Below are 25,999 nucleotides of genomic sequence, written 5' to 3'. Positions count from 1 at the left end.
GCTTCCATGTCTTGGCTATTGTAAATAGAACAGTTACATGTAAAAGAATGAAATTAGAACATTCTCTTACACCATAGACAAAATTAACTCAAAATGGTTTAAAGACCTAAATGTAAGGCTGTATGCTATAAAACTCTTAGAGGAAATATAGGCATAACACTCTTTGACATAAACTGCAGCAATATTTTTTTGGTTTCACTTTCAGAGTAATGAAAATAAAAATAAAAATAAACAAATTGGACTTAATTAAACTTAAAGGCTTTTGCACAGCAAAAGGAAACCATTTAAAAAAGATGTCCAGTGTTATTTTTTTAACTAACGAGGAATTTTTCATTCGTTCTTTGTAAATTCAGGTATTTACTTAGATTTTATACCCTAATCAGATGAAACATGCAAAATTAAGTAGAATTTAAACTCCTACCAAGATAATTCAAACTATATGAAAAACTTTGCCTGATTCCTCCAGATCATTAGCATAAAATTATTAAAAATATTCCTTTACTCACATGAATTGTTTCCTCCAGTCTCCATTTCACTTGTAAATTGTTGGTGCATCTGTGGGGAAAGCAGGATTAGCACCTCTGCTTCTGCAGACTCAGCTGGTGCTCATTGCTAACATCATCCAGGAGGAAGCCTGCCAAAGAGTTGGGAAGTCTGTTTGGGTTTATAGTCTGAAGGCTGTGGTCACTGGGAAAAAATTCCAGTCACCCATTGTTCCAGTTCCTATTGCTGCTGCACAAAATTAACCCAAAAGGAGTGGCTCAAATCAATCATTTCATTATTCTCACAAAGTCTGTAGGACAAGAATTTAGACAGGAAACCGCAGAAATCGCTTGTCTCTGGTCCACAATATCTAAGGCCTCCCTGGAAAAACTTAGAGGTTGAAGATGACTGGCAGGCTGGGAGCTGGGGCATGAAGATTTGTTCACTCGCATGTACGGCCTCTGGGCTGGGAGACTTAGGCTGACGTCAGGAGCACTTACAGTTATGAATGCCTTTTGCATGTGATTGCGGGTCCTCACAGCATGGTGGCTTTGGGGTCACTGGAATTTTTATGTGGAAACTGAGATTATCATTTGCAAATATTTAAATGATCAAGGGAGAAATAGGATTCTCTTTATGATTCCATTTCATAAATTGCATGGTGTCACTTCAACCAGGTTCTATCTGCTGAAGTAGTCATAAGCCTCAACCATAATTCCTTAAAACTGCAGTTCACCTAAAGATGGTAAAAAATATCAAAGGCATTTTTTTCATTTATTCATATGAATATAATAAGCTTTTTTGATAATATTCTCTGTAGAAATTGCCACACGTGTCTTTTCAAGACATTAAGAGAAGCTAGATTAAACTTAGTTTTCAGGTTACATTAGCTTATAACAAAATAATAAATAATATTAGCTAGACAAAACCTAGTTTTTAGGTTACAATAGCTTTTGAAAACTTAAAATTACTCTACACCGAAAGATAGCCTGGCCTACCTATTTGCACAGCAAGTGGTTGACTGAATTATGACACAAAGTCCACAGATTTATTTTGTACTTGGACAGCTAAGCAGAAGTTGGCTTTCATTTTTTACTTTTTATTTTTTGTCTTTTTAGGGCCACACTCATGGCATATGGAGGTTCCCGGGCTAGGGGTAGAATTGGAGCTATAGCTGCCAGCCTGTACCACAGCCACAGCAATGCCAGATCTGAGCCGTGTCTGCGAACTACACCACAGCTCACGGCAACACTGGATTCTTAACCCACTGAGCAAGGCCAGGTATTGAACCTGTGTCCTCATGAATGCTAATCAGATTCATTTCCATTGAGCCATGATGGGAACTCCTCTTTTTTTTTTTTTTTAATCTGTAGTTTCCATCTTGCTTGAAACTTATTTCTCTTTTGAAACCAAAGAGGATTATCTAGGTTTATAGTCAAACATTGTTGAAAATCCCCAAGACTATGTAGTTATTACCCAACATATATTTCTACTTGAACATTCCCAGCAAGATTAGTTACCTGCTCAAAAAAAGACAAAATTCACAGCCTACCTATTCAAATATCTATTTACTATTGATGTTAACAATTTATACATAAGTGATAACAAGAAAATTGCATATAGGAGAAAATCGTAATGAGCTTTCCTTTACTTCCTGCTTTGCTGAGTCTATTGCCGATAACATTCCTATTTTAATGAATATCACAATCCTTGAGGCCCCACTGTTTCTTAAGGGTCTGTGTAATCTCATCCCATAGAATGATTAGGTTTCAGAGATGTATTTTTTTCCCAGAAATGCCAAGCTGATAAACATCTGAAATTTTAACACAGCTGTTTGGAGTGATTTCCTCATCACTATAATCACATCGAGAAATCAAAATTGGAGTGGAATATTTGGAACACATTTTCTCCCCTATTTAATAGCCTGTTTGAGTGTCTGTGGTGAGGGATGCTTCCAAGGTGGAAAGTGAGTTGTCCTTTTTATTCTTGTCACTATGGGTTTAGCACTTTAAGAGAGGGTTTTCTGATATTTGCCTTGAATGTTTCTTCAGTCTGACATTGGCATCTTTCCATGTATAAGCTTAGAAGAAAACGTATTTTGAAACTTAAAATAGCTTTACCCACTCAAGGAAAGCAGATAGTTAAAGCAATAATTCAGGTTATCCAGGCCCAAATTCACTTTCATCTCTATCTCCAATTTTTTTTAATGTTTTTGACATTTTATTTCATTTCAGCTACATTTTTACTGATGAACTAATTTCAAGGATGAAAAAGACAATATTTAAACATGTCAATAGCTGCTCTGAAAAGCCTACTCTAGCCTAATATAGTCTTAGGTTGTTTATTTTGTATTCCTCGATTATATCTCTGGGTTCCCTAACACCCTCTCATCGTTACTACACAAGATTTCTTGGATCCTCCTGGTGGTTGAGTGGGTTAAGGATCTGGCACTGTCACTGCTGTGGGGCAAGACCAGTCTCTCTGGCTTGGGAAATTTCATATGTCATGGGTGCAGCCAAAAAAACAAACAAAAAGTTCTCATGTTGAGGAGCAAACATCAGCATATTTATCAGAACTTAGGAATCCATTTACCAGATAATGAATGTGATCATTTCTGAAGCATTTCCTACCTGTAAAACAGCAAGTAAAACGAGTGCCTGCTTCATCAGAATCAGATGGCACACAGCTTATGAAAACACTTTTAAACAGAGACAGGCCATAAAATGAAAATGGATTCAAAGTTCCATACAATAGATTCAAGCTTGTTAATAGGAGGCTACGGGAGGCGGGGGGTGATATACAATAGCAAAAGAAGTACTTCCGCAAGTGTTCATTCATTCATTATGCCACAAGATAGAAGAAAAGGGGTGGGTTCTGATTAGATTGACAAGTGAGCTAAGATTTGCAGGATGAATAATTGTTAACACTCAGAAGAGATGGAGAAGAACAACTGTGAGAATCCTGAGCCTCTGAAGAGCTTGGTGCATTTAATGGACTCATGAGAAAGAAGAAGCCATGACTTCCTGCACTTGCCTGTTTCTCCAGTCTCAGGGCCAGTGGTCTGCCCTCTCCTCGAGATCTAAGAGGAGTTCTTGATTTTTCAACCTGTTCAACTTGGTACTTGTCAGGATGGAATGGCAATTTCCAAGCCCTTCACTTGCAGAACCAGAATCCGGAAGTCTTTGCTTTTACCTCTCTTCCCACCCCCCATCCTGACTATTTTCCACTGATAATATTCACTTTGGTTTGTAGGTCCTCACTGTTCCCAGCCTTGTAGTTCTCTCTCTGATCACAGGGTTTCATCCACTCTGACTTCCCCGATGATGCAGGCACAGCTTAGAGGAACTGCTAAAAATCCAAGCCTCTCTTCATGTCATGGATTCAACCTCTACTAGCCCGGAGAGCTAGGTTTTATTTTTTCAAAAAATATTTTTTCTAGAATGCTTTTTGAGTTGATTACAATTTCAACCTGAGAGTTCCTTTGTGGCTCAATGGGTTAAGGATCTATCATTGTCAATGCTGTGGCTCTGGTTACTGCAGTGGCATAGGTTCCATCCCTGGCCCGGGAACCTCCACATGCCACAGGTGCAGCCAAAAGAAAAGAAAAGAAATGTCAGTCTCTCTTTTGTAATGCACCTTTTGTTGGAGGTGAAATAAAAACCATCTGCGCTTCATCCAGAGAGATGCCAGACGTGTGAAATGGCAAAAGCAGGCTAAGAATCTCACTGGTTCAGATCCAGGCTTGAGTGCCCTTTGACATGAGTGTTCCTGGGAAATCCTACTGTGCAGAAATGGAGAAATTAAGCATGCAGTCAGTAAACTGGTCTCAAGCAATATGAGGCTACAGGCACTGACAAGTACAAGAGGAGTTAGAAGCCAGAGGTGCCAGAGGTTACCAGGGAGAATGAGCACCTTGTTATAAAAGTAACTCCCTGGGTGGAGATCATAAGCAAATTTGGCATAAGGGTGTTTCCTCCATAGGGTGCTGTAAAGGTGACAGAGATAACTATGTGCCTACTGATGTGTTAATGGTAAAGTAATAGAAAGATATTATCTGTAAGTTTTGCCAAACCATGAACTCCTTCAAGGGAAGAGGGTGGGTCTAACCCATTGCACTATTTCTTGCATGCAACACAGGGCAGGGCAAGGCACAAAATCTAGATGACTCTAGATAAATGTTTGTAGAATTAAATAATGAATCTTTTATTATCCTGGGCAGTAAATTGTCAGGAAAGTTAATTCAGGCAAGAGTTGGCTGTGCTGCTTTTTTACATTACATTGCAATCATATTGTCTTGTGTTGAGTTGTAGTGTGGCATGTGTGTAATTAGATCCATTTCTCAGAGCCTCATAACAGTTTTGAATAGCCACTGTCATGTAGAAATCAGATATAGTAATTGTGTGTGTGTGTGTTTAATAGAGCTAGAGAGAGAGAGCTTTCTTAATGACAACTAGGAGTGGTCTCTCTGTAAACCAAGCTAAGAAAGGCTATAACAAGTCTGATCACAGGATTTGTACAGGAGGAAGACACATTTTTCATCAAGTTCCAGGGCACGTGGGTTAGTGGGTTGTTGGCTAGAAAAGATATTAAAGCTGAAATAAGCCAGGTCCCATGAAAAGGGTTGCTGGAGCTAATTCTGGCCTCTTTCCAGGTAGTTTTATGCTGCAGGTGAAACATACATTGGTCTCTAAAAAGAGAAAGCATGGGTGAAGCCAAATAAAAAAAACCCAGTAGTTTCCATTTCATTTGTACCTGCAGCACATAAACCCCTACATATTCTCAGTGAAATAACTCAGTGTCCTCCCTGTTGTGATTACATTTCTTTTAATGGCCATCAAGTGGCAGTGTTTTGTATCTAAGAGGACAAAGTGTAAAAGAAGTTGATCTAAAGGTTGTAACTTTGTAAGAATCCCAGGAGCATGTACATTTAAAAAATTGAGAAATTGAGAGTTTAAGCCAGGTTCATCCAATCTCAAAGGACAGGAAAATCTTCCACGATATATCTGGGTAACACATGTAGCCAACATCTCCCCTGTTTAAGCTATAGCATATTCAGTCCATTTGTCTGACCCCTATACACTAAATAATATAAAATAGTAAATATGGTTTGAATATTAATAATCAGGATAATCTCTTTGATGTGTTTTAAAGCCCTTTTGCTTATTATAAAACCATATACAGGATTGTAGTCTTTATGATGTGGAAAATTCTGAAAACATCTTTATGGACAATCTGACAAGGTCCTCATTCTTCTTTTTTTTTTTTTTTCTTTTTAGGGTGACACCTGCAGCATATGCAAGTTCCCAGGCTATGGGATGAATCAGAGCTGTAACTGCCAGCCTACACCACAGCCATGCAGGATGCAAGCCACATCTGCGACCTACACCACGGCTCATGGCAATGTTGGATTCTTAACCTACTGAGTGAGGCCAGGGATCGAACTCACATCCTCATGGATACCAGTTGGGTTCATGACCAGCTAAGCCACAATGGGAATTGCCAGTCCTCATTCTTCTTTAATTTATAGACTTTAACCAGAATACCCATTCTGCTTTGATTAAAAAAAAAAAAAAAAAAGTTTGGTTAGAAGATTTAGCTGTTTCTTTTGTTCCATGAATACTTTTTGATTTATCACTGTTTAGGCTTAATTTTAAGTCTTGATAGTTGGGAAATGCTTTAACAAATTGGCACCCTGAAAGTACTCACCAAATTAATCATTTTCATTTTCTTTCCTTATGCGAATTACAGAGAGACATGAAGATAAATACTCTATAGGCAATAGAAAGAAATAAAATTTAAGTTTTAACTCCTAAAAATAAATATAAGAACACTCTGGATGCAATGGAATATAGTAATAAAATAAATTTACCCCCTTTAACCGCTGCTGAATACATAATTGTAATCCTGATGATTGCAGAAATTTAAATTATCGACAGTTTGGAAACATCAGTACCTAGCACCAAATACTTGAGTTTTATAACTCTTGGACTTTGTCCTATCTTCTTTGATGAACTCCCAAAGATATGCCTTTCTGCTTATTGAAGTGTAAGGGGAACAGTTTGCTTCTTCATGAAGTAAGGGCTTTTGGAGAGGAAGCTATAATAAAATGAAAAGAGAAGGAAACCAAGAATTAAAAGGCCCATGTTTCTGTCCTTATTTTGCTACTGGTATGCTTAATGATCTCAGACAATATATTCTGCTTCTTTTTAATCTTTTGTTTCATTTGAATCTTTTATGCCTTCAACTTTTATGTCTTTAGCATTATATTGAAACAAAATATTCATGAGCTAAAAACAAAAACAAAATAGAAGGTAGAGGAGGAGGAGGACGGAAAATCCTGGACTGGACAACTGCTAAATATTTCTTCTATGCCTTAGATAATACCAAGCTGTAGTAACAAGCAAAGTCCTTGATAATGTGAAAAGTGATATTATCTAAAACACTTATGAGTGTAACTAAATAGTACTATTTTACAATGCAATAATACAAGCCACCTTTTACATCAGAGACTTTTTTTCCTCCAATGTAACAGAAGATAAGGGTGAGAAAGTGGATGAAATTGTAGATGGATTTTTCCATTTGGTATTTAGAACATGTTGGTAATTCCTGGCCAGTGGCTTCTGTTTCCTTCTCTTGTGTCTAGATAAATGACAATTACAATCCCCCTTGTACTGACAGAATAATATGAGAAAACACCTTTGAAGGAGGCTCATACCCATTGCATGTATTAGTCTTAGTGCATTTCCACGGAAGAATAGAAGAAGAATTTCTTTCTTCATAAATGGGCTGGAACAGCAGCAGCATTAAAAGGGTTCTCATGCAAGTCTTAATAGAAGAATGAAACATTCAAGAGTGAATGTAGAGTTTTAAAATTATGAGGCAAGGATATTCAGACATGGAGGCATGAGAACACCTCAGTATAGATGGACAAATGTTTTCCGTGGCTAGATGGTGTGTTGTCAGGAGTGGCAGCAAGAGCCATTTTCCATTATCCATAGTACAGAGTTTCAGTTTTATCTTATAAATGTGAACTCTCCAATACAGTAGCTCTAGCCACTTGTGGCTCCAGAGCACCTGAAATGTGGCTAGTGACTGAGAAATTAAATTGTTGATATTTCACTTCAATTAATTGAAATGTCAAAGCTGAAGCAAGGCAAATTTTGTGTTGTTGCTGTTAAATATAATTTGATTTGGAAGTAGGACTTCATTTCATTCTAAATGCTAAAATTTTAGCATCCTAATTTACATGTATAAAGTGCAAAATATCAGATTTCGAAGACTTAGTACCCAAAAAGTGAAATATTGATAATTTTCAAAGTAATTACATGTCAACGTGTAATATATTGAATATATTGGGTTAAATAAAATATATCATTCAATTAATTTTACCTGGTTTTTTTTAACCTTTTTTTTTATTATTGTCTTTTTAGGGATGCGCCTGCCACATATGGAGATTCCCAGGGTGGGGATAGAAACAGCTGTAGCCGATGGCCTACGCCACAGCCACAGCAATGCCAGATCTTTAACCCACTGAGCAAGGCCAGGGATCGAGCCTGCGTTCTCATGGATTCATTTCTGCTGAGCCACGACAAGAACTCCTTTTTTACTTTTTCAATGTGACCAGGCATCTGAAAATATCTCTCCCATGAATAAAATGTCTTCTCATTATCTAAAGAAGTGCTGTCCAAGAGAAATACAATGCAAGGTACCTGTGTAATTTTAAATTTTCAATAGGGTAAGAATAACAGAGTCTATAGAATGCTGCTCTAATTGTCCTCGATTAACTTTACTTACTTCTTTCCTAAACTATTACTAAGGATCTTTAACTAGTTTCTCAGTCTTGAGGTTTCAATTCTTAGGAGGTCCATGGATTGGTTTCAGACAATGAAATTATATGAAAAAATTATATCTAAAAAATGGATGGGGATGAGTGTATATGCAATTGGTTCATTTTTCTGGGAATAAGTGCCAAAGCTATTATATTCTTAATGGAGGTAATAATCACAAACTCCACTAAAAAGAAGCCTAAATGTTACCCTGCCAGGGTCCATATTATTTAAGAAACACTGGTTAGAGAGAAATAAGAAATTAATACACAATTTGAAGAAGGTCCACATTTACAGGAGAAAGAGTAATAAAGTAGAAGTAGACTAACTCCCTACCCCCAACCCATCCCAGATGCAATTGAAAAATAAACGGCTGTTTCTCATAGGCTTTAACATGTATTTGAAAAACATGAATGAGTGTTTTCTGGCTGGACTACTTCATTGTTTGTGTGCATGGTTCCCATAAAAATATTTTTTAGATCATGCTCTTTCTTGAATATCTAAGATGTAGTATCTGCTCGGGTATCTGTATCTGGAAGTCAGATCTCCACTTTTAAATACCATTTCCTGCCCTGAAGCTGGGAAGTGTCTGGCTGGAACATCTGGGAGATAATCAGCTACTACTCACCAGCTATCGCGATGGCCTGGCGTCCTGGAGCTGGTCATTTCAAAACAATGCAGAGACTGAGTTGTACCCCCATGGGCAGCTGAGAATTTAAATGGATTTCAGGTGCAGGGGTAGTATCACTTACAATGAAGGACTTATAACAAGAACAAGCTTCAGAGTTGGGAAAATTCAAAGTAAACAGAACAGATCTAATCATGACAAGCCCAGCCATAGCCTTGTAACTACAGCCCCAGTAAGCCTCATGGATCACTGTGGATGGACATAATGCACTCATCATTAATGAACTCTTTTGACTAATTAGTCTAGCTCCAAACGAAAGCAAATAGTTTTATCCAACACAGCTTTTCCTAGAATGCTTGCTCAAGCTTAGGAATCCATAGGGGCTCTCTGTCATGTGGGTTTATGACAGATTTTTCTGGTGGTGTAGCCTGTCTGGCAGTTTATAAAAGGAGAGCAGATTTGTGAAAGGAAAGAAGGAGACTCTGGTTGGGGAGGCTGTTCTAAGATCATCAGGCATTTTCCTCTCAGAACTTTACGCTCCACCTCTTCATTGAGGAAATTGTACTGGTTTCCCTTCCTTTCCTGACTTTCAATGATTTACTCTCAGAGCACCTGAATAACAGAAAAAAATGGCATTGTGCATGGCTTCTGCCCTCACTTAACTAGCTTAAAGGTAAGCACTGTATCTTAATGCGAGTTCCAGTTCAAGGAATATAGATAATTAAATGTTCTTTCTGTGTTTAACCATAAACCCAATCCAGTTATTTTTACTTCAAATGGTGTCCAAAATTGAATTTCTCATCACTTATGCAAATCATAGTAAGGAATAAAACCAAATAAATGAATGAATGCAGGATTTTTTAAATGCTCCAGTATCAGGTAACTATTAAAATTTAGTAAAAATTTTTGTTTCCACATGTTCATATTTTACTTTCAACTGAAAGCATAGTTATAGTTTTATTTTTTTCTGCTACACTGACAGACTCTTTCTTTATTCAAAATGCAGATATTGTACAAATTATTTTAAGTCATCATATGCAAACTGCTGACAGTGGTAACCATTTTTATTATTAGGTCCCATGTATATGAAAATCACTATGCTAAGTACATTTTGGATATTACATTTCATCCGCAAAACTAGCAGATATCACTTCCCTGACCTAACATGAGAAAATAAGAGTAAATAAGTGGTCCAACATTAAATAGCAGATAAGTTGTATAACCGGGATTTAAACAAAAGTCTGACTGTCCCCTCCCTGACCTTCTCATTTCACAACTCTCCCTCTGCTCTTTTACTGACAATATTTTTCTCATCTGTCATTTCTATAAGCAATTAAACATTGCGTGTCATCTGAGCCTTGTCTCTGGGGGTGGCATAAGAGCTCCCTTAATGGTCTTTCGACAAGACCTTTACTGAAGTACATAAGCATTGACTTCTGTGGGGAAAAAAAATGTTTATCTCTACCAGCATCTGAAATTTTCCAATTTTTACATAACCAAGAAAGAATTGGGGAAGAAAATTGGAGAATTTGAAGTTGTTCAATGAGCCTGTTTATTATAATGGTGACCCCAAAACATCCAACTTCTGCTTGAATCCTTTCAGTGACAAAAGATTAATACATTAAAGGCATTTCATTTCAGTAAGATGAATTTCTAGAGTTTTAGAAACATACCTATAGAATAAATCATGTGTATACATTTATGACAAAGCCTTAATTTTAGTCTAGTGTTCTCACCTAACCTTCAGAACTGTATATCCAGATATCAACGAATCCTTCGATGTGTTTAGTTCGTCAGAAGCAATTACAAGTCACTATGTTTGAAAATACACCCAGGAGTTCCTGTCGTGGCTCAGCGGAAACAAATCTGACTGGCATCCATGAGGAAGCAGTTTCCATCCCTGGCCTCACTTAGTGGGTTAAGGATCCAGTGTTGCCATGAACTGTGGTGTAGGTTGTAGATGTGGCTCAGATATGGCATTGCTGTGGCTGTGGGGTAGGCCAGCAGCTACAGCTATGATTCAGCCCCTATCCTGGGAACCTCCATATGCTGTGAGTGAGGGCCCCCCCCCAAAAAAAAAGACAAAATAAACCAATTCTCTCCTCCATATCTGCTCTTCTTCTAGTGTTTCCTACCTCAGTAAATGATACCTTCATCCACTCACTTTCTCTAGACAGAAATGTTGAAGTCATCTTTCACTTTTTACCCAATATTCCCAAGAAAATGCAAAATCTTATTGTTATTCTACCAACAAGAAAAAGTCTATGATTCTGTCTATTCTCCAGTCTAATGTCATCAATTCATTGCTGGTTTTCTCAACTGTCTCTTGATTGATTTCCTTTCATACTTTTGAAAAACAGTTGAGCATATAAATTTGAACCAAATAGACTGAAACTTGAAGCCAGAGGTCCCTGTTTCCCAGCCAGGACCATGACCAGCGACAGACTCATTCTGTCAATGTATAAGCCATTTCCGCAAGCGTTCACCAACTGGGTTACGATTTAATAATAACAAATGTTTAGAACTGGTAAACTGAGCAGATATTCTAGAAGTAGGACTGAGCCACTTGGTAGAGTGAGACCCAGCAGATCTGGGTATTTCAGGGAAGGAGTCAGAAGTTTCAAGAAAAGAAAAACGGAATTTATTTTTTTAAAAAGATAATTAAGACTTTATTGTATAAATCATTAATAATAATGACAATTATAATAATTTTTTTGTCTTTTTTTTTCTAGGGCCACACTTGTGGCATATGGAGGTTCCCAGGCTAGGGGTCAAATTGGAGCTGTAGCCACCGGCCTACACCACAGCCACAGCAACATGGGATCCGAGCTGCGTCTGTGACCTACACCACAGCTCTCGGCAACACCACTGTTGGTCCTTAACCCACTGAGTGAGGCCAGGGATAATACCTGCATCCTCATGGATCCTAGTTGGATTTGTTACCACTGTGCCAAATGGGAACTCCCAGTAATGTCAATAAATGTTATATAGTGATTTTGTATCCTTAATGAGAGAATCAAGGCAAATCATTTACATTAAAATTTAAATAATTTTCATTATGTTCAGGTAACTAAAGTTCTCATATTTGCCATGACAGCCTACCTTCAGACTGCTCATAATGTGATTTAAAAAAAAAAATACTATGTTTTTAAGATTTATAGTGGAATTTTCTGTTCTTTGTAGCCAATCTAAAGTCTAACCAGTATACTTACATTGGTCCCTTTATTTTTCTCCCAAGTGAATTTATTTCCCTCTTATCTAAAGCATTTTATCTCAGTAAATATAAACTTTTGTCAATTTTCCAGTGCCCTGCTATTATTTAGTCACCATAATTTAAATATGACATCACAGCATTCATACCTTAATTACACTCTTAAAATGTTTAAATATTAACTTCTAAGCCTGAGATTTGACAGAAAGTAAAATAACCATAAAAATGTACAAGCAAATCAAAAAATAGAGAAAGGTATACAGAGTACAACTCCTTGAGAATTTTTCAATAAAATGAAATAAATAATAAACCTATCTACTTTGTGTATGATTATTAAATGAAAGAAATAACACTCCCAGTGTGTTTGTAAATATATATATATATATATATATATATGAATTCTTCTGTCTTGTATTCACCCTGTATCAACTGAATTCAATCTAGTAAGCAATTATTTTGATTTAGTATTTAATAAACACATATTTAAGTCAATTCATATTGGGAGACCTTTCCATTTGATTTGCAAAGAGCAAAATATAAGCAACTATCTAAGACAAAATTCTATCAAGAATAACTTTTTGAACTGGAGTTCCCGTCATGGTGCAGTGGTTAACGAATCCAACTAGGAACCATGAGGTTGCAGGTTCATTCCCTGGCCTTGCTCAGTGGGTTAAGGTTCCGGCGTTGCCGTGAGCTGTGGTGTAGGTCGCAGACGCAGCTCGGGTCCCGCGTTGCTGTGGCTCTGGAGTAGGCTGGTGGCTACAGCTCCAATTAGACCTCTAGCCTTGGGAACCTCTATATGCCACGGCACGGGTGCAGCTCTAGAAAAGGCAAAAAGGCAAAAAAAAAGAAGAAGAAGAAGAATTCTTTTTGAATTACTCTTTTTCTCTCAAGGAGACCATGTTCTTTCATCCGTCTCTTTTTAATGGGATTAATCAACTATTGCTACTGGATTTTCACAGCTGTATTTTTTTAAGTGTATTAATCTTAACCGAAATCACAATAACTACGGGTCAGCCTGTTTTCACCAAGGCCCCTATCCTCATCCTCATTCCTACCAGAGTAAGTCTTTATAACTAAAAAGGGAGATGGTAGAAATAAGTTTGCTTCAAATATTTAGGAATTATTTGACTTATTTCTCATGTCAAAGCAATTGTTGAAAATGCACTGCCCCCAGGTTCTCTGCTTTGCACAACTCCAGAAGTTACCATCCTTAGAGAGTAACCCTTCTAGGATTTCAAACACACTACTCTTTCTTGTAATACCTTTTCTGCAAATCTGCTAGGGAGAATTCCTCAACTGACTGTTATGTCTCACCCAGAGATCAATGTCTTCAGTGGCAGAAGTCATGCCTTTATCTTTGTATCATCATCTGGTACAGTGGTTGGCACAGAGTACATGAACAAAAATTGTCCTTTAAACTGAATCAAACTTCTGTCTGCTTTTCAAATCATCAATCAGGGAACCAGTTTGGAGATTCTAGCTAGCATCAACATCTTCTGTCTCATAAACTTGATTATGACCTAATGTATCACCTTAGGAATTAAGTACATGGAATTTGGATAAAGAAAAAGAACAGTTGCCAAACCTGCTATAACATGAAATCAGCCCTAGGAATCCATGAAACATAGGTAACTTGAGCCTCCACTACCCATAATCTGTCACTTTCCCTTCTAGTCAAATTTCTCTAAAATAGCTCTCACTTCATATTTGCACATCAATTCACCATATAGTATTAATTTTTCTGTTCTGATTTTTTTGTTTTAGTTATCAAATCATCAACTTTCCACATAGGAAAATATTTGATTAGTCCCTCTAAGTCTAATCACTAAAAAAAATTAATTAATACCATTTGTCTAACATCTTGGGATGAAAAACATCACTATATGCTCCATATAATAATTTGGGGAATAGAAATTGTCACTCTAATTTTTGACTTATTTCTAAAAGGATACTGTGGTTAAAATAGGCAGTATTGCTTTATTAAAATATTTACATTTACCACTGTAAATAATTTCATAGTTTTAACTCTTTCCTCTCTTTCCCATAACTGAAAAAACATCACCTATCCTTTCCCCCACCCCCAAATGTAGTTACAGGAAATAATTCAAAAATAGATTTGGGGGGTATTGTTTTCTCCCAGGGCTAAGGGGACAAGAGACACTCATCTTGGATTCACATCTAAGGATATCTTTTGAGATGCTAACTATGGAACTATGATGCCAGAACAGGAAGAGACTGGGATGTATTTGTTGGCAGCTGAGCTTGGACCACTCGAGGAAAGGAAGGTATGTGGGAATTTCTTATTGTTAGGAAGAGGGACAATGGAGAAGTTCTCCCATCGATATCAGAAAGGATGTTGCTTTGAACTGGTCCAGACATAAGCCATGGGAATCTTATGAGAACCCTGGAAAATCTGTACTGACTGTGTGACAACACCAGGGTTCAAGTGATGTACACTGAAGCCAGATAGCCAAATGATCTCTTTCCACGTAGGAAGAACAGTTTGGGACAGACTTTGTCAGCTGAGAAAATATCACTTGTAATTACAGAAGACAATTGGTCATTGGTTATGCTCTGTCTAGGTGGACATAATTATTCTAGGGAATTTGACTGGGCTGATGTCTATGGCTGCTTATTGGTTGTCAAGAAAAGCCAAACCAGGGCCTTCAGCAATGCTCCCAAGACTCTTTCAGCCGCCAAATGAAAGAGTGTAGAAAGGTAATATACTCATTCATTTTGAGTTGGGGATATGCTGGACAAGTAAGATTGAAAGAGTATGAAGGGAGGAAGTTTAGTTATATAAACAATAGTGAACTTGAACAATGACCCATGTGTTTAGACTGAAAAGAAATCAAAGAAAGGACAGTGAGACAGAACTTAAGTAGAAGAGCAAAAGCTACAGGTCTACATAAGAAAAGAAAATGGGAATAACCAAATGAAAGAAATAAACTAGTGTGCTTTGACCCTTACATTTTTTGTAAATTTAAATTTAGTATTAGGAAATAGAAAGTTCTCTTCTGCTACATAGATTGATTCCTATATGCTTCCTTACAGAATATCATCTTAATACAGTTTAATGGTTTCATTTTTCACTTTCTATACCATAAATTCTGAAATATTTTGGATTCAGCTTTATACCACAAAGGATAACAGAATATTTTAAAGATACATGATTGGATATACATGCAGAATGGAAGGAAACACCAGTTATCATTCACCTATAGACACTTCCTCCTATAGATGGTAATTGTCATCATTTTAGAAAGAAAGGTCCTGATTTTTTCATGTGTCTTCCAGGTCTAAAGTCACACAGATAGGTCAGCAATGGCCCAGATTTCACCCATGTCCAGTGCACATACATATATATATACAGTTGAATGTTGAATGGAGGCTAGTACTAGCATCAAGAAATAAAGTATCGAATTAACTTATTTAGCTCCTGTTTACACCTATTAGTAAGACATTGTTTCCCTTTACATTAGGTATTTTCCTGTAAAATTTAATGATACTAGTAAAATTATTACTGAAGATGCATTTATTTTGTAATCAAGAAATTTTAGAATTTTCTTGACAGCAGAGATGGAGTATAATTCAGTCTGTATCTGACACTTGGTCAGTTCATAATAAATGCATAGTAAATGCTTGATGAATAAATAAATAAATGTTTATTGATTTAATGTTACTGTATCTATCAATACTCTCAACTATAGTCAAGGTAAGTTATTTTCCTGAATAGACCAATAGGGTAATATTTTTGTTGCTGATTGCTCCTTATCTTTAGCATATATATCAGGGCATGAATTAACCAGAATACCAAATATTTTCAATATTTGCTATTTCCTATGTTTGAAGATAATGCTATGGTTGGCAATCTTCTCACTTTCAATAAAATAATACAAATATTAAAATATTGAATAAGTAAACTCAATCAAAAGTAACTCAATGGTATAAACTGAAACGCCTTAGTTAACTTCCTAATAATATATTTCCTTTCATATTGAAGAGAAGCTTAACATCTGTCCTTTACTAAGGTACAGAAATGTTATTTAAATGAGAAATAGGTGTGAAGCATTTTGAGAAAGGTGATATGTAACCACAAAGTGTCATTATATTATTCAAGCTGGTATTTTGATTTTTGTGTCTCTAGAAATTCTGTTTCTCTTGTAACAAACCCCTTAATATCTTTCAGAAGATTGCTGTCCAAGTCATTCTCATGTATCAGATCTAATAGCCCATATGTTACTCGGGAAACATTAACACCTTCCTACAGAAATACAAACACGTGATGCAAACTTCTGCAGCATTACTTTGCAGGTGGAAAATATGTTATAATATGAAGACATATGAGCCCAAGCTTTTAAAACATTTTAAATTGCTTTTTTAAATTTTAACCATTTAAAAATTGTTTTGTTCTTGTTGTGGAAAGAAAAAACACTCTTGCACACTTTTGAACCAACACTGGCCAAAATTTATTCTTCCCCTTAGAATTCAAAAGGAACTTGAAAAACATTAATTCTCAAGCACAGGCATAATCTCTTTCCTTATAACCCACGCTCTGTTCTCAGAACAATAGATTGCATTTGTAACTGTCCCTGAAATCTCCTGAAAACTAAGCCCACTAGCAATAGGACATTTAACTCAGGGACGCTGAAACCAGTACATGTAATGCTAACAATAATAATAGAAAAAGAAGCTGCAACAGCTTTCTCTGGAATTTTCCTAAAAGCTTTTCATGCATCGTTTCATTTAATCCTCAAGGAAGCCCTATGGAGGGGATACTACTATTTTTTCCATGTTATAGCCAAAGAAACTAAACTGTAGAAAGGTTAGAACTTAACAAAATTCACATGGCTGGAAGATTTGTGATTTAAAGTCACCTGGGCAGACTAGAGCCTGAGCTCTATCACTCTTTGGTACTGCCTGCCAGAATTTTTTTTTTTTTAAGTGCTGAGTTTTTCAATGTGTAGGATAAAAAGTATAAATCTTGGAGAAGATGTTTCTAAGTGATCATATTTTTGTTATACTAAACAAATTTATTCCAGGAAAGAAAGTACTATAAGTAACAGAACTCAAATCACTGTTACAGTTTACATTTTGCTGGAAGATCAAAACCTTTAGTATTATTTTGTGCAATTATTATGACTCAGAACCAGGCATTAAGAGGTTAAGTCTGTTTTTGTTTATAGTTCAATACTGATACTTTCATGAATTAGAGACTTGCCTTGAGAGCATGTACTAGTCTGTTCTTTTCTAGCTGGGCATTGTCTATGCAGAAATCAAGGCCTAATAACTAAGAAGCTGACTTACAGAGGAAGCAAGAGTAGATAGGTGTTGAAGAATTTTGCTTTGGCTGGTTGTTGATCTATGAAAAAAATGTGTTCGATACATTAAAAACTATTCAATCATCAAGTATTTACTGAGAATTCAACATAGACCAAGCACCATCGCTGGATATTGAACAAAGTTCCTACTTCCATGGAGCTAACTATTCTACTTGTCTAGTTAGAAGTATGCAATGCTAATTGCTAAATATGTAATTGACCAGGAGCAATGAGCAACAAACAAATATTCTGTCAAATAGTGGTAAGTACAAAAAGGTAGATACATGGTAACATGGGTCCCATTTACCAAACAGAGATAAGAGAGAGCTCTTGGATAAAATCACAGGTACCTGGAAGAGAATAGGGAAGGACCAGGTTTTGTAAGGAAAAGAACATCCCAGGTAGAAGAAATAGCAAGTGCCAGAACTCTGAAGTGAGAGCAGGTCTGGTACATTCGTAAAACCCATACGAGTTTGGTGAACCTGAAATGGAGCTGGATGGGCTTAAAGGAAGTAATGGAAGAGGGGGAATTGACAGGAGATTAGGTCTTGGGAATAGTGATGGGGGGGAGAGGTCAGATCTTGTAGGGCTAGGAGGATCACAGTCAAATCTCTGAATATTTCCCTGTAGTGAAGCAGAAAGCCACTGGCAAATTTTGAGTGAAGGACAGATGTGGTCTTACATACTTTAAAAGAATCACCCTGGACGCTATTTCACAAAGAGTCTGTAGAGCAGTGAAGGTGGCTACAAGGGAAAGAGTTAGAAAGTAATTACCATGATCCTGTCAAGAAATGTGGACCTTAGATGAGAGAGGCAGTGATAGAAGGTGAGAAGTGCTTTGATAGTGGATATAGCTGAAGACAAAAATGACACGGTATGATGACAGATTGCATGTGAGGTGTGGCAGAAAGAAATGTATCTAAGGTGACCGAGCTCCTGACATGAATAACTGAAGAATGGACTTGTCTTATTCTATGATGGGATGGATTAGCAGAGGAGCAGATAGAAGACACAGAAAAATTCAGGGTTTGGTTCTGAACCTTTTAATTTGGGATGCTTATTAGATGTTCCAGTGGCGGTGAATACACAAGTTTGAATATCAGGTGAGCAGTCCATGCTAGAGATACAAAATTTGGAGCTATTAGCTTTAGATTGTGAAAGGCCTTAGTCATGAACAAGATCACCTACAAAGTTAATATAGAGAATAAAGTCCCAAAACTGAGCCCTGAGAGATGCAATGGTGAAAGATCATAAGGCTGAGAAAGAGAACATAGGTACAGAGGAACCAAGAAAATGGAACGCTGGAGGCCAGGCGAGGAAAGGATTTAAAGAAGGAGAAAGTAGGGAGTTCCTGTTGTGACTCAGTGGGTTAAGAATTCAACTAGTATCCATGAGGATGGAGGTTTGATCCCTGGCCTCACTCAGTGGCTTAAAGATCCGGTGTTCTTGCAGGCTGCCGGCTCAGATCTGGCATTGCTGTGGCTGTGGCACAGTCTGGCAGCTGCAGCTCTGATTCAATCCCTGACCTCCCCTCCTCCCCCCAGCCCAGGAACTTCTATATACTGCAGATGCAGCCCTAAAACAAACAAAAAAAGAAAAAAGAAAGAAAAAGAAAGAGGGGGAAGAATGTGATAAACTATCAAATGCATCTAGTGGGTCCATTCACATGAGGACTGAGAAACGGCCATGGAATATGACATTATATAGACAGTAGTGATCAATATAGGCAGTTTTAGTTCAAAAGTTGGAGATGAATTTGGATCAGAATGAACGCAGGAGCGATTTGAAGACAGGCAGGCAACAGCAGCAACAGCACCTATATAGTCACAGGGTAGGGATTATATTTACCCAACAAAAATTCAGGCTATATGGTTTCAAATATCATGTGTTAGGAGCCAGGATATTCACACTTAACTACAGCAAGCCCAAGATCCACACTGTTAGGTTACAATGCAAGTACATTTCCATTGACTTTCCTTTTATGGAGCAAACCCAGTGTAACTATGTCTTCACAAATCCTCAGTTTTTTAAGACAACTTGTCACAGCAGGCATCCTACCATGGATTGATAAATGTCTATCAAATGCTTTAGTCTTTGTATGATTTATCAGGATGTTTCCTGAAGCATAAGGTGAAATACTATTTCTAAATTTAAAATCCCCCACATATGATGTTTATGCAAGTGTGCATACTACCACATTTTCTCCCCATGAATAATGCATGTCCTATGCAACTTGAATCCAAAATAAGAAAAAAAATGCTAAACATCTAATAGTCTGTATTAAATACAAGAATGAAACTGCTGTGCTTGATAATATAAGCCTTGAAATGAAAGCAGTTGCTAGGTTAATTCTATACCAAAAAAATACAAGGTCAAATAATTTTCCCCATCTCTCTCTTGTTATGTTTTTTCCTGTCATTCATTCACAGAGCTGTTCAAATAAATGAATTCTTCTTTAAAACCAGAAGCAAAGTGTTTATTCTTTGAACACTAGCTAGTGAATAGATCATTCTAGACCAATGTTAAAAAACAATAGAGGCAGTGGGAAGTGTACACAGCTGGAATCAAGAGATGCAAATTCTATTATTACACATCACTAATGCATCTTTACTTTGAATGAGTCAGGCGACCTCAGTCCAGTCTAGATGAGATGACAATTATCTCATTACAAATTTAGATTCAAAAGGAAACACAATTTTGACTAAGGAGCTGCAGGATTATTGAGACTAATTATTTTAATGGATTGACCAATTTGTCAGCTAGAGGTCAGTAATGTATGCTGGGTACTAATTACACTGTTCTGGTCCTCATGGCCTCTGGGGAAACAAGCTCTGGATTCTGCTGTCAGGATACTAGGGATTGAGTTTTAGCTCTTAGATGTAGGAGGTAAGTGACATTTTGTAGGTTATATAAGCTGGCATCTTAGTAATGCTATCCACAAATTATTACATCATGGCTATTATTATTTTTTCTTTCTTTCTTTTTAGGGCCACACCCAGTGCACATGGAAGTCCGGGTTAGGGGTCAAATCAGAGCTACAGCTGCTGGCTTATGCCACAGCCACAACAATGTCAGATCCAGGGCAAGTCTGTGAACTACACCACCCCTCACAGCAATGCCAGATCCTTAACCCACTGAGCAAGGCTGGGGATTGAACCTGCATCCTCATGGGTACTAGTTGGGTTCAGTTACTGCTGAGCCACAAGGGGAACCTTAATTTCTCTTTTAGCCTCACACTTTCTATCTTTCGTTTCCTTCTTCCCCTTTAAAGCCAGTTTTTTAAGAATTGTCCACACACTCCTCCTCCTTCGCTTCCTCCCTCCTCCTCCTCTTTCTCTTCCTCTTCCTCCTCCTTCTTCTCTCTTTCTCTCTCTCCCCTCATTTTCCTTACAACACTTTACTATAAATCTTACTTACCTGTGCAACAGTTACCTACAAATCAATCTCCGACAGTAATTTATTAATATAAACCCAACACTGGCTTTTTCTCTTGGATTCCTATTTCCTGAGAAACAGTATTATTAGGAGATAATATCCTATTGCCCAAGTCATAAACCTTGGGAAATTATCTCAACATCTCCCCTTTCCCAACCCACTACACTTGATACATCAAGTGTTATTGATTCTACCTCTATGCACCTTATTTTCTTCTCTCTAGCATCATAGTTACCTTAAGTTACATCCTCAATCATCTATTGCCTGCATCCCCCCAATAGCCTCCCAACCGGGATCCTTGCAAGAAGCCTCACCCCTGCCCATGTACCATCTGTGGGAAGCCACGCTAAGACTTCTAAATGCAACCTGATCATCTCTTCCTCCTTCAAAGACTTTTCAGTGTCTCCCTGTGTCCTACTTCTTTATTTCCTTAGGATACAACCTAAATTTCCTGAGATGAGTTTGGTTTCAAAAGCCAATTTTGGTCTACCAGGTAACTAATCTCTCTACTCTCACCCTATGCCACTTCCCTCCTGTAAGTTATACATCAGTGATTTGGGGTTATTTTTCCTCCTTTTTATTTATTTATCTTTCTCGTGTACTATGTTTTTCTATCTCTAGTCTTTTACACTTGATTATCTCCCCAGCAGACTTTCATTACCCCGAATCTGAAACAAGTCCCCACACTGTGAAATATTCTCATGGTCAATTATTTCTTCCAGCGTGGCCCTTTCCACATTGTAATGATATTGATTACCACACTCTGATATCTATGTCAATATTTTTGTGGGGTTTAAGTTGGATACCTTAGAATCTTCATAGTGCTTGGCATTTATCAGCCAATCAATGGAAGTGTCTGAGAAAGAACCATGTAATTTGTTAAGCATTATATAATTGAAAGAAACAATATTCCTTATTGAAATTCTTGTGAAAGAAAAGCATAGAAAATTTAAATTTTATTATACCTATTTCCATATGACAACTTATTTCCTATTTCTACCTTTAGATTTGAAGAGGTACAACTATTTAATTTACAAACAACTGTAACCCCAAGAACTTCTTTTCTGATTTTGCCCATTGGTATTATAATTGTACTGCCATTATATGTTAATCTATTTATTTATATTTTATGAGGGTATGCAGATGTGTGCTTCTTTGTTAGATCAATATAAAAATACAGATATAATTGTCTTCTACAATGAACAAAGTAATAGAGGACTTCTATTAAGTTTAATTTTTTTTTCAATTCAGCAGTAGCTCATATAAACAAAGGAAGGAATTAAAACTTTCAGGAACCCAGAGGCAAATTCTTTTAAAAAGGGAATAATCTGTCAACAAATAATCAGCCTTGACTTCAATTTGATGGAAAAAAAAAATCTCTAATTTTTTTCATGTTTGTTTTCCCAAAGAATTATTTCTAGATCACCAAAAAAAAAGAAAATTATTAGTGACTTGGTTCATAACAGAGAATAAGCACAAGTATAATTAGCTGCTACCATAAGTTTAAAATATATGACTAAATACATTGTTTAATAAATTGCTGCAAGCTACTGAAAACTCTCTTAAAAGCCTCTAAATGTTATAGTTCTTCATAAAATCCTTTCTTCTTAGGGAACTATTTAGACTGTGCTCATATAACTTGCATAAAAACTACATATTTGGATATTGGAAGGCACTGTATCTCAATAGTGGATATTTAATTTAACCATTGCCTCATTAAATGGTTTTTTTTTCTGAATCTATTGAAAAAAAATAACTTAATACGGCCATTATAAACAAATAACCTAAACAGTGTTGTTTCTTTCTTCTTCTTCTTTTTTTTTTTTTTTGCCACACCCGTGGCATGCAGAAGTTCTCAGGCCAGGACTGAACCCAAGCCATGGCAATAACCAGACCCACAGCAGTGTTAATGCTGAGTCCTTAAGCACTAGGCCACCAGGGAACTCCTAAATGGTAGTGTTTTTTGTTGTCTATTGTTGAATAACAAATCTTCTCTAAGTTACTGGCTTCACAAATGATAATTATTTCTCATGACTCTGTGAGTTGACTGGGATTAGCTGGATGGTTCTCTTGTAATTAAAGTCACTCATAAGACTGTCAACTGGTAGCTCAGCTATGGCCAGAACAACCCTATCGCCATCATCCCTTTTCACATAGCCCTCTCATCATTGAATAGAGCAGTCCAAGCTTCTTTACAGAATAGCGTACAGTCCAAGAAACAGGCCCAACACTTATCAATACTCTACTGCATTGCACTTGCATATGCCCCATTGGCCAAAGCAAGTCACATGGTCAAGCCCAAAGCTAATATGGGAATAAACTACACAAAGTATTAGAAAATGTAAGGCATTGCCTTAGGAGACACTAATGGAAATCTATTATAAACAGGTTTATTTTGTATACTTATGTTGTCTGATCATGTATTAAAAGTCAAATCTCAACTCTCCACTAGCTTTTATATCAGCATAATTTGATCAAGACAACCTTAAAACATGAAAATTCCTTCCTATAGTCTTAATCCAAACAATTAAAGTTTAAAAAAAAAAAAAAACTTAAAGTCTACAGTTTATAAATGATAGTGTTTGGATTTTTTTTTTTGGTTTTATTAATGATTTTTATTTTTTCCATTATAGCTGGTTTACAGTGTTCTGTCAATTTTCTACTGTACAGCAAGGTGATCCAGTTTGCATTCATTTTCTTTTCCTAAAAGCCCTAAAGTTTCATACATAATGCCATCTGTGTCCTTGGACTGTATTCTAAAATTTGAATTTTACCAGTCTTTGAATATTTTTCATTTTGACATGATGAGTATATTATATAATATTCCTTAATATTGGCTTAGAGAAAAAGAACTTTAATATTTTCCTTTATTGAAAAGTTACAGTAATATATTCCTTACTTAGAAGGAACTTGCTATGTCCGGTGTCTTGCTAAGATTTCCATGTCTTGCTAAACAGCTAGACTGAGGTTTTGTCAGAACACTTCACATTCATTCAGCAGTGCTAACTTGAATTTCAGAGTTGGAAGACCAGAGATAATACTGGATGAGCTGATTATCTTCTATCATTTTATGAGTTCCTAGAATTGCAGAAAGTCTTCTCATGTAAATAAGAAGAGATTAGAGCACTTTGTTTTAACACAACAATCCTGGAGTTCCTGTTGAGGCTCAGTGGTTAAGGAATCTGACTAGGAACCATGAGGTTTCGGGTTCGATCCCTGACCTTGCTCAGTGGGTTAAGGATCTGGCGTTGCAGTGAGCTGTGGTGTAGGTTGCAGACGCGGCTCTGATCCCTGTTGCTGTGGCTCTGGCATAGGCCAGTGGCTACAGCTCCGATTCGACCCCTAGCCTGGGAACCTCCATATGCCGCGGGAGTGGCCCAAGAAATGGCAAAAAGACAAAAAATAAAATAAAATAAAAATAAAGCAACAATCCTATACCTGTTTGTTCTCTTAAGCTTCCTCGCTACCCTTGCCTTGCCTTTTTAAAATGAGTCGTTAATTAGTGAAATTTAGCATAGAAAATGATTCTAAAGCTTACTGAGGTAACATACTCCTCCTCTGGCTCTATAATTAGTATGCATTAATTGGAATTTTAATCATGGAGTCATACAAGGCAAATCTAATCCAGCATCCATGGTTTCTCTGTTCAGCAATATGTCTCCATTACCTGGACTAATAATTAATACACAGTATGTACTCAATAAATTCAAGTTTGTCAGAGACTGAGAGAGAGAAAAGGAGAGAATGTCAACAGTTATTAAATGTTTAAAATAGGTTAATCATTATATTCACCTCCTTAACTGCTGTGTATTATCCCGTTTGAACACATTCACCAAATTTCTTCATCCCTATGTTCCAGTATTTCTTCTTCAAGAGTAAATAGTCATGACTGGATTTTCAACCACTCCAGATATAACCTTCTTGTCATGGATTGACTTCTGTCCCTCCAAAATTCATATGTTAAAGCTCTAGCCCCCAGTTTCTCAGAATGTGACCTTACCTGAAGATAGTTTTTTATAAATGTAATCCAGTAAAAATGAGATGTTTGAAGAGGGCTCTAATCCATTACAACTAGTGAATTTTTAACGAAGGGGAATTTGGACATAGACAGACAGGTAGAGGGAAAATAATAGGAAGAGACAAAGGGAGAAGATGGCCGCCTGCAAACCAAGAAGAGATGCTTGAAAGGGACCGACCCTTCGCTCACAGCCCTCAGAAGCACCTTGATTTTGGACATCCAGCCTCCAGAACTGTAACATAATACAGTTCTGTTGTTTCATCCACCTAGTTCATGGTACTCTGTTAAATAGCCCTAGAGTACTAATAAATTGGTCTTCTCATTATTTTGGTCCACACTTTAAAAAATGACAATATAATATCTACCATTTATTCACTATAAGAACTTTACAAATATTATTATTCCATTTTATACTGAAAAGATCAGTGCGAAGAAGGTATTGTTTATCACCTTTTCACAGATGAAGAAATGGAAGTACAGAGAGAGAGCTTCATTCAGTGTCCTACAAGTAATAGCAGATGCAGGATTTATACCAGCAACTACAAAACTCTGCATTATATGGCTATTGTTTCATTACAAACTTCTAAATTTATGGTGGTCAGACATGAGGATGGCACTTCATTTGCAAACTTAACCTGTCCTGTCACCTAACTAGGACCCCATCCTCTCTATTAATTAACTTTTCTATTTCCTAGACCTCAGGCATTTTGATAAACCATCAAGAACGCTAAAGAATCACTAAATTTCCCCCTACTATCTCTGACTCTTTTTAGCTTAACACACGTGATTGACCTTTTAAACATACCGATTATAGGTTTAAAGGATTACATGCAGAATTTTAATTTGCTGAGTAATATTCCCAATCCTCATTAGATGATCTCCAGTTCTTTGGAGTGATTCTTCTGTTGCTCCATCATGATCTCAGTAAACAGACCTCAAGTGAATCTCAACCTATAAAAGTAATCCAAATAAGGATAATCGAACTCGTTCTCTCCCTTTCTCTCTCTGAAATTTGATGCTTAGGGTAAAAACAAACAAACAAACAAACAAAAAGGTTGGAAATAGATTAGGATG

The 25,999-nt window shown here is 36.8% G+C and overlaps 1 long non-coding RNA gene across 1 annotated transcript in view; it reads right to left on the bottom strand.

Moving 5' to 3' along the window:
• LOC110260234 overlaps positions 255-25,999 on the bottom strand; it is an 81,436-nt gene continuing 55,691 nt past the window's right edge. Inside the window, exon 4 of the long non-coding RNA XR_002343148.1 lies at positions 255-634. This is a non-coding gene — a long non-coding RNA (uncharacterized LOC110260234). The remainder of the gene's footprint in view (positions 635-25,999) is intronic.

Source organism: Sus scrofa, chromosome 4 (genome assembly GCF_000003025.6).
Source record: "Sus scrofa isolate TJ Tabasco breed Duroc chromosome 4, Sscrofa11.1, whole genome shotgun sequence".
Lineage (NCBI taxonomy): Eukaryota > Metazoa > Chordata > Mammalia > Artiodactyla > Suidae > Sus > Sus scrofa.
Note: the sequence above shows the minus strand (reverse complement) of the source record. Positions and strands in the feature narration are given on the sequence as shown.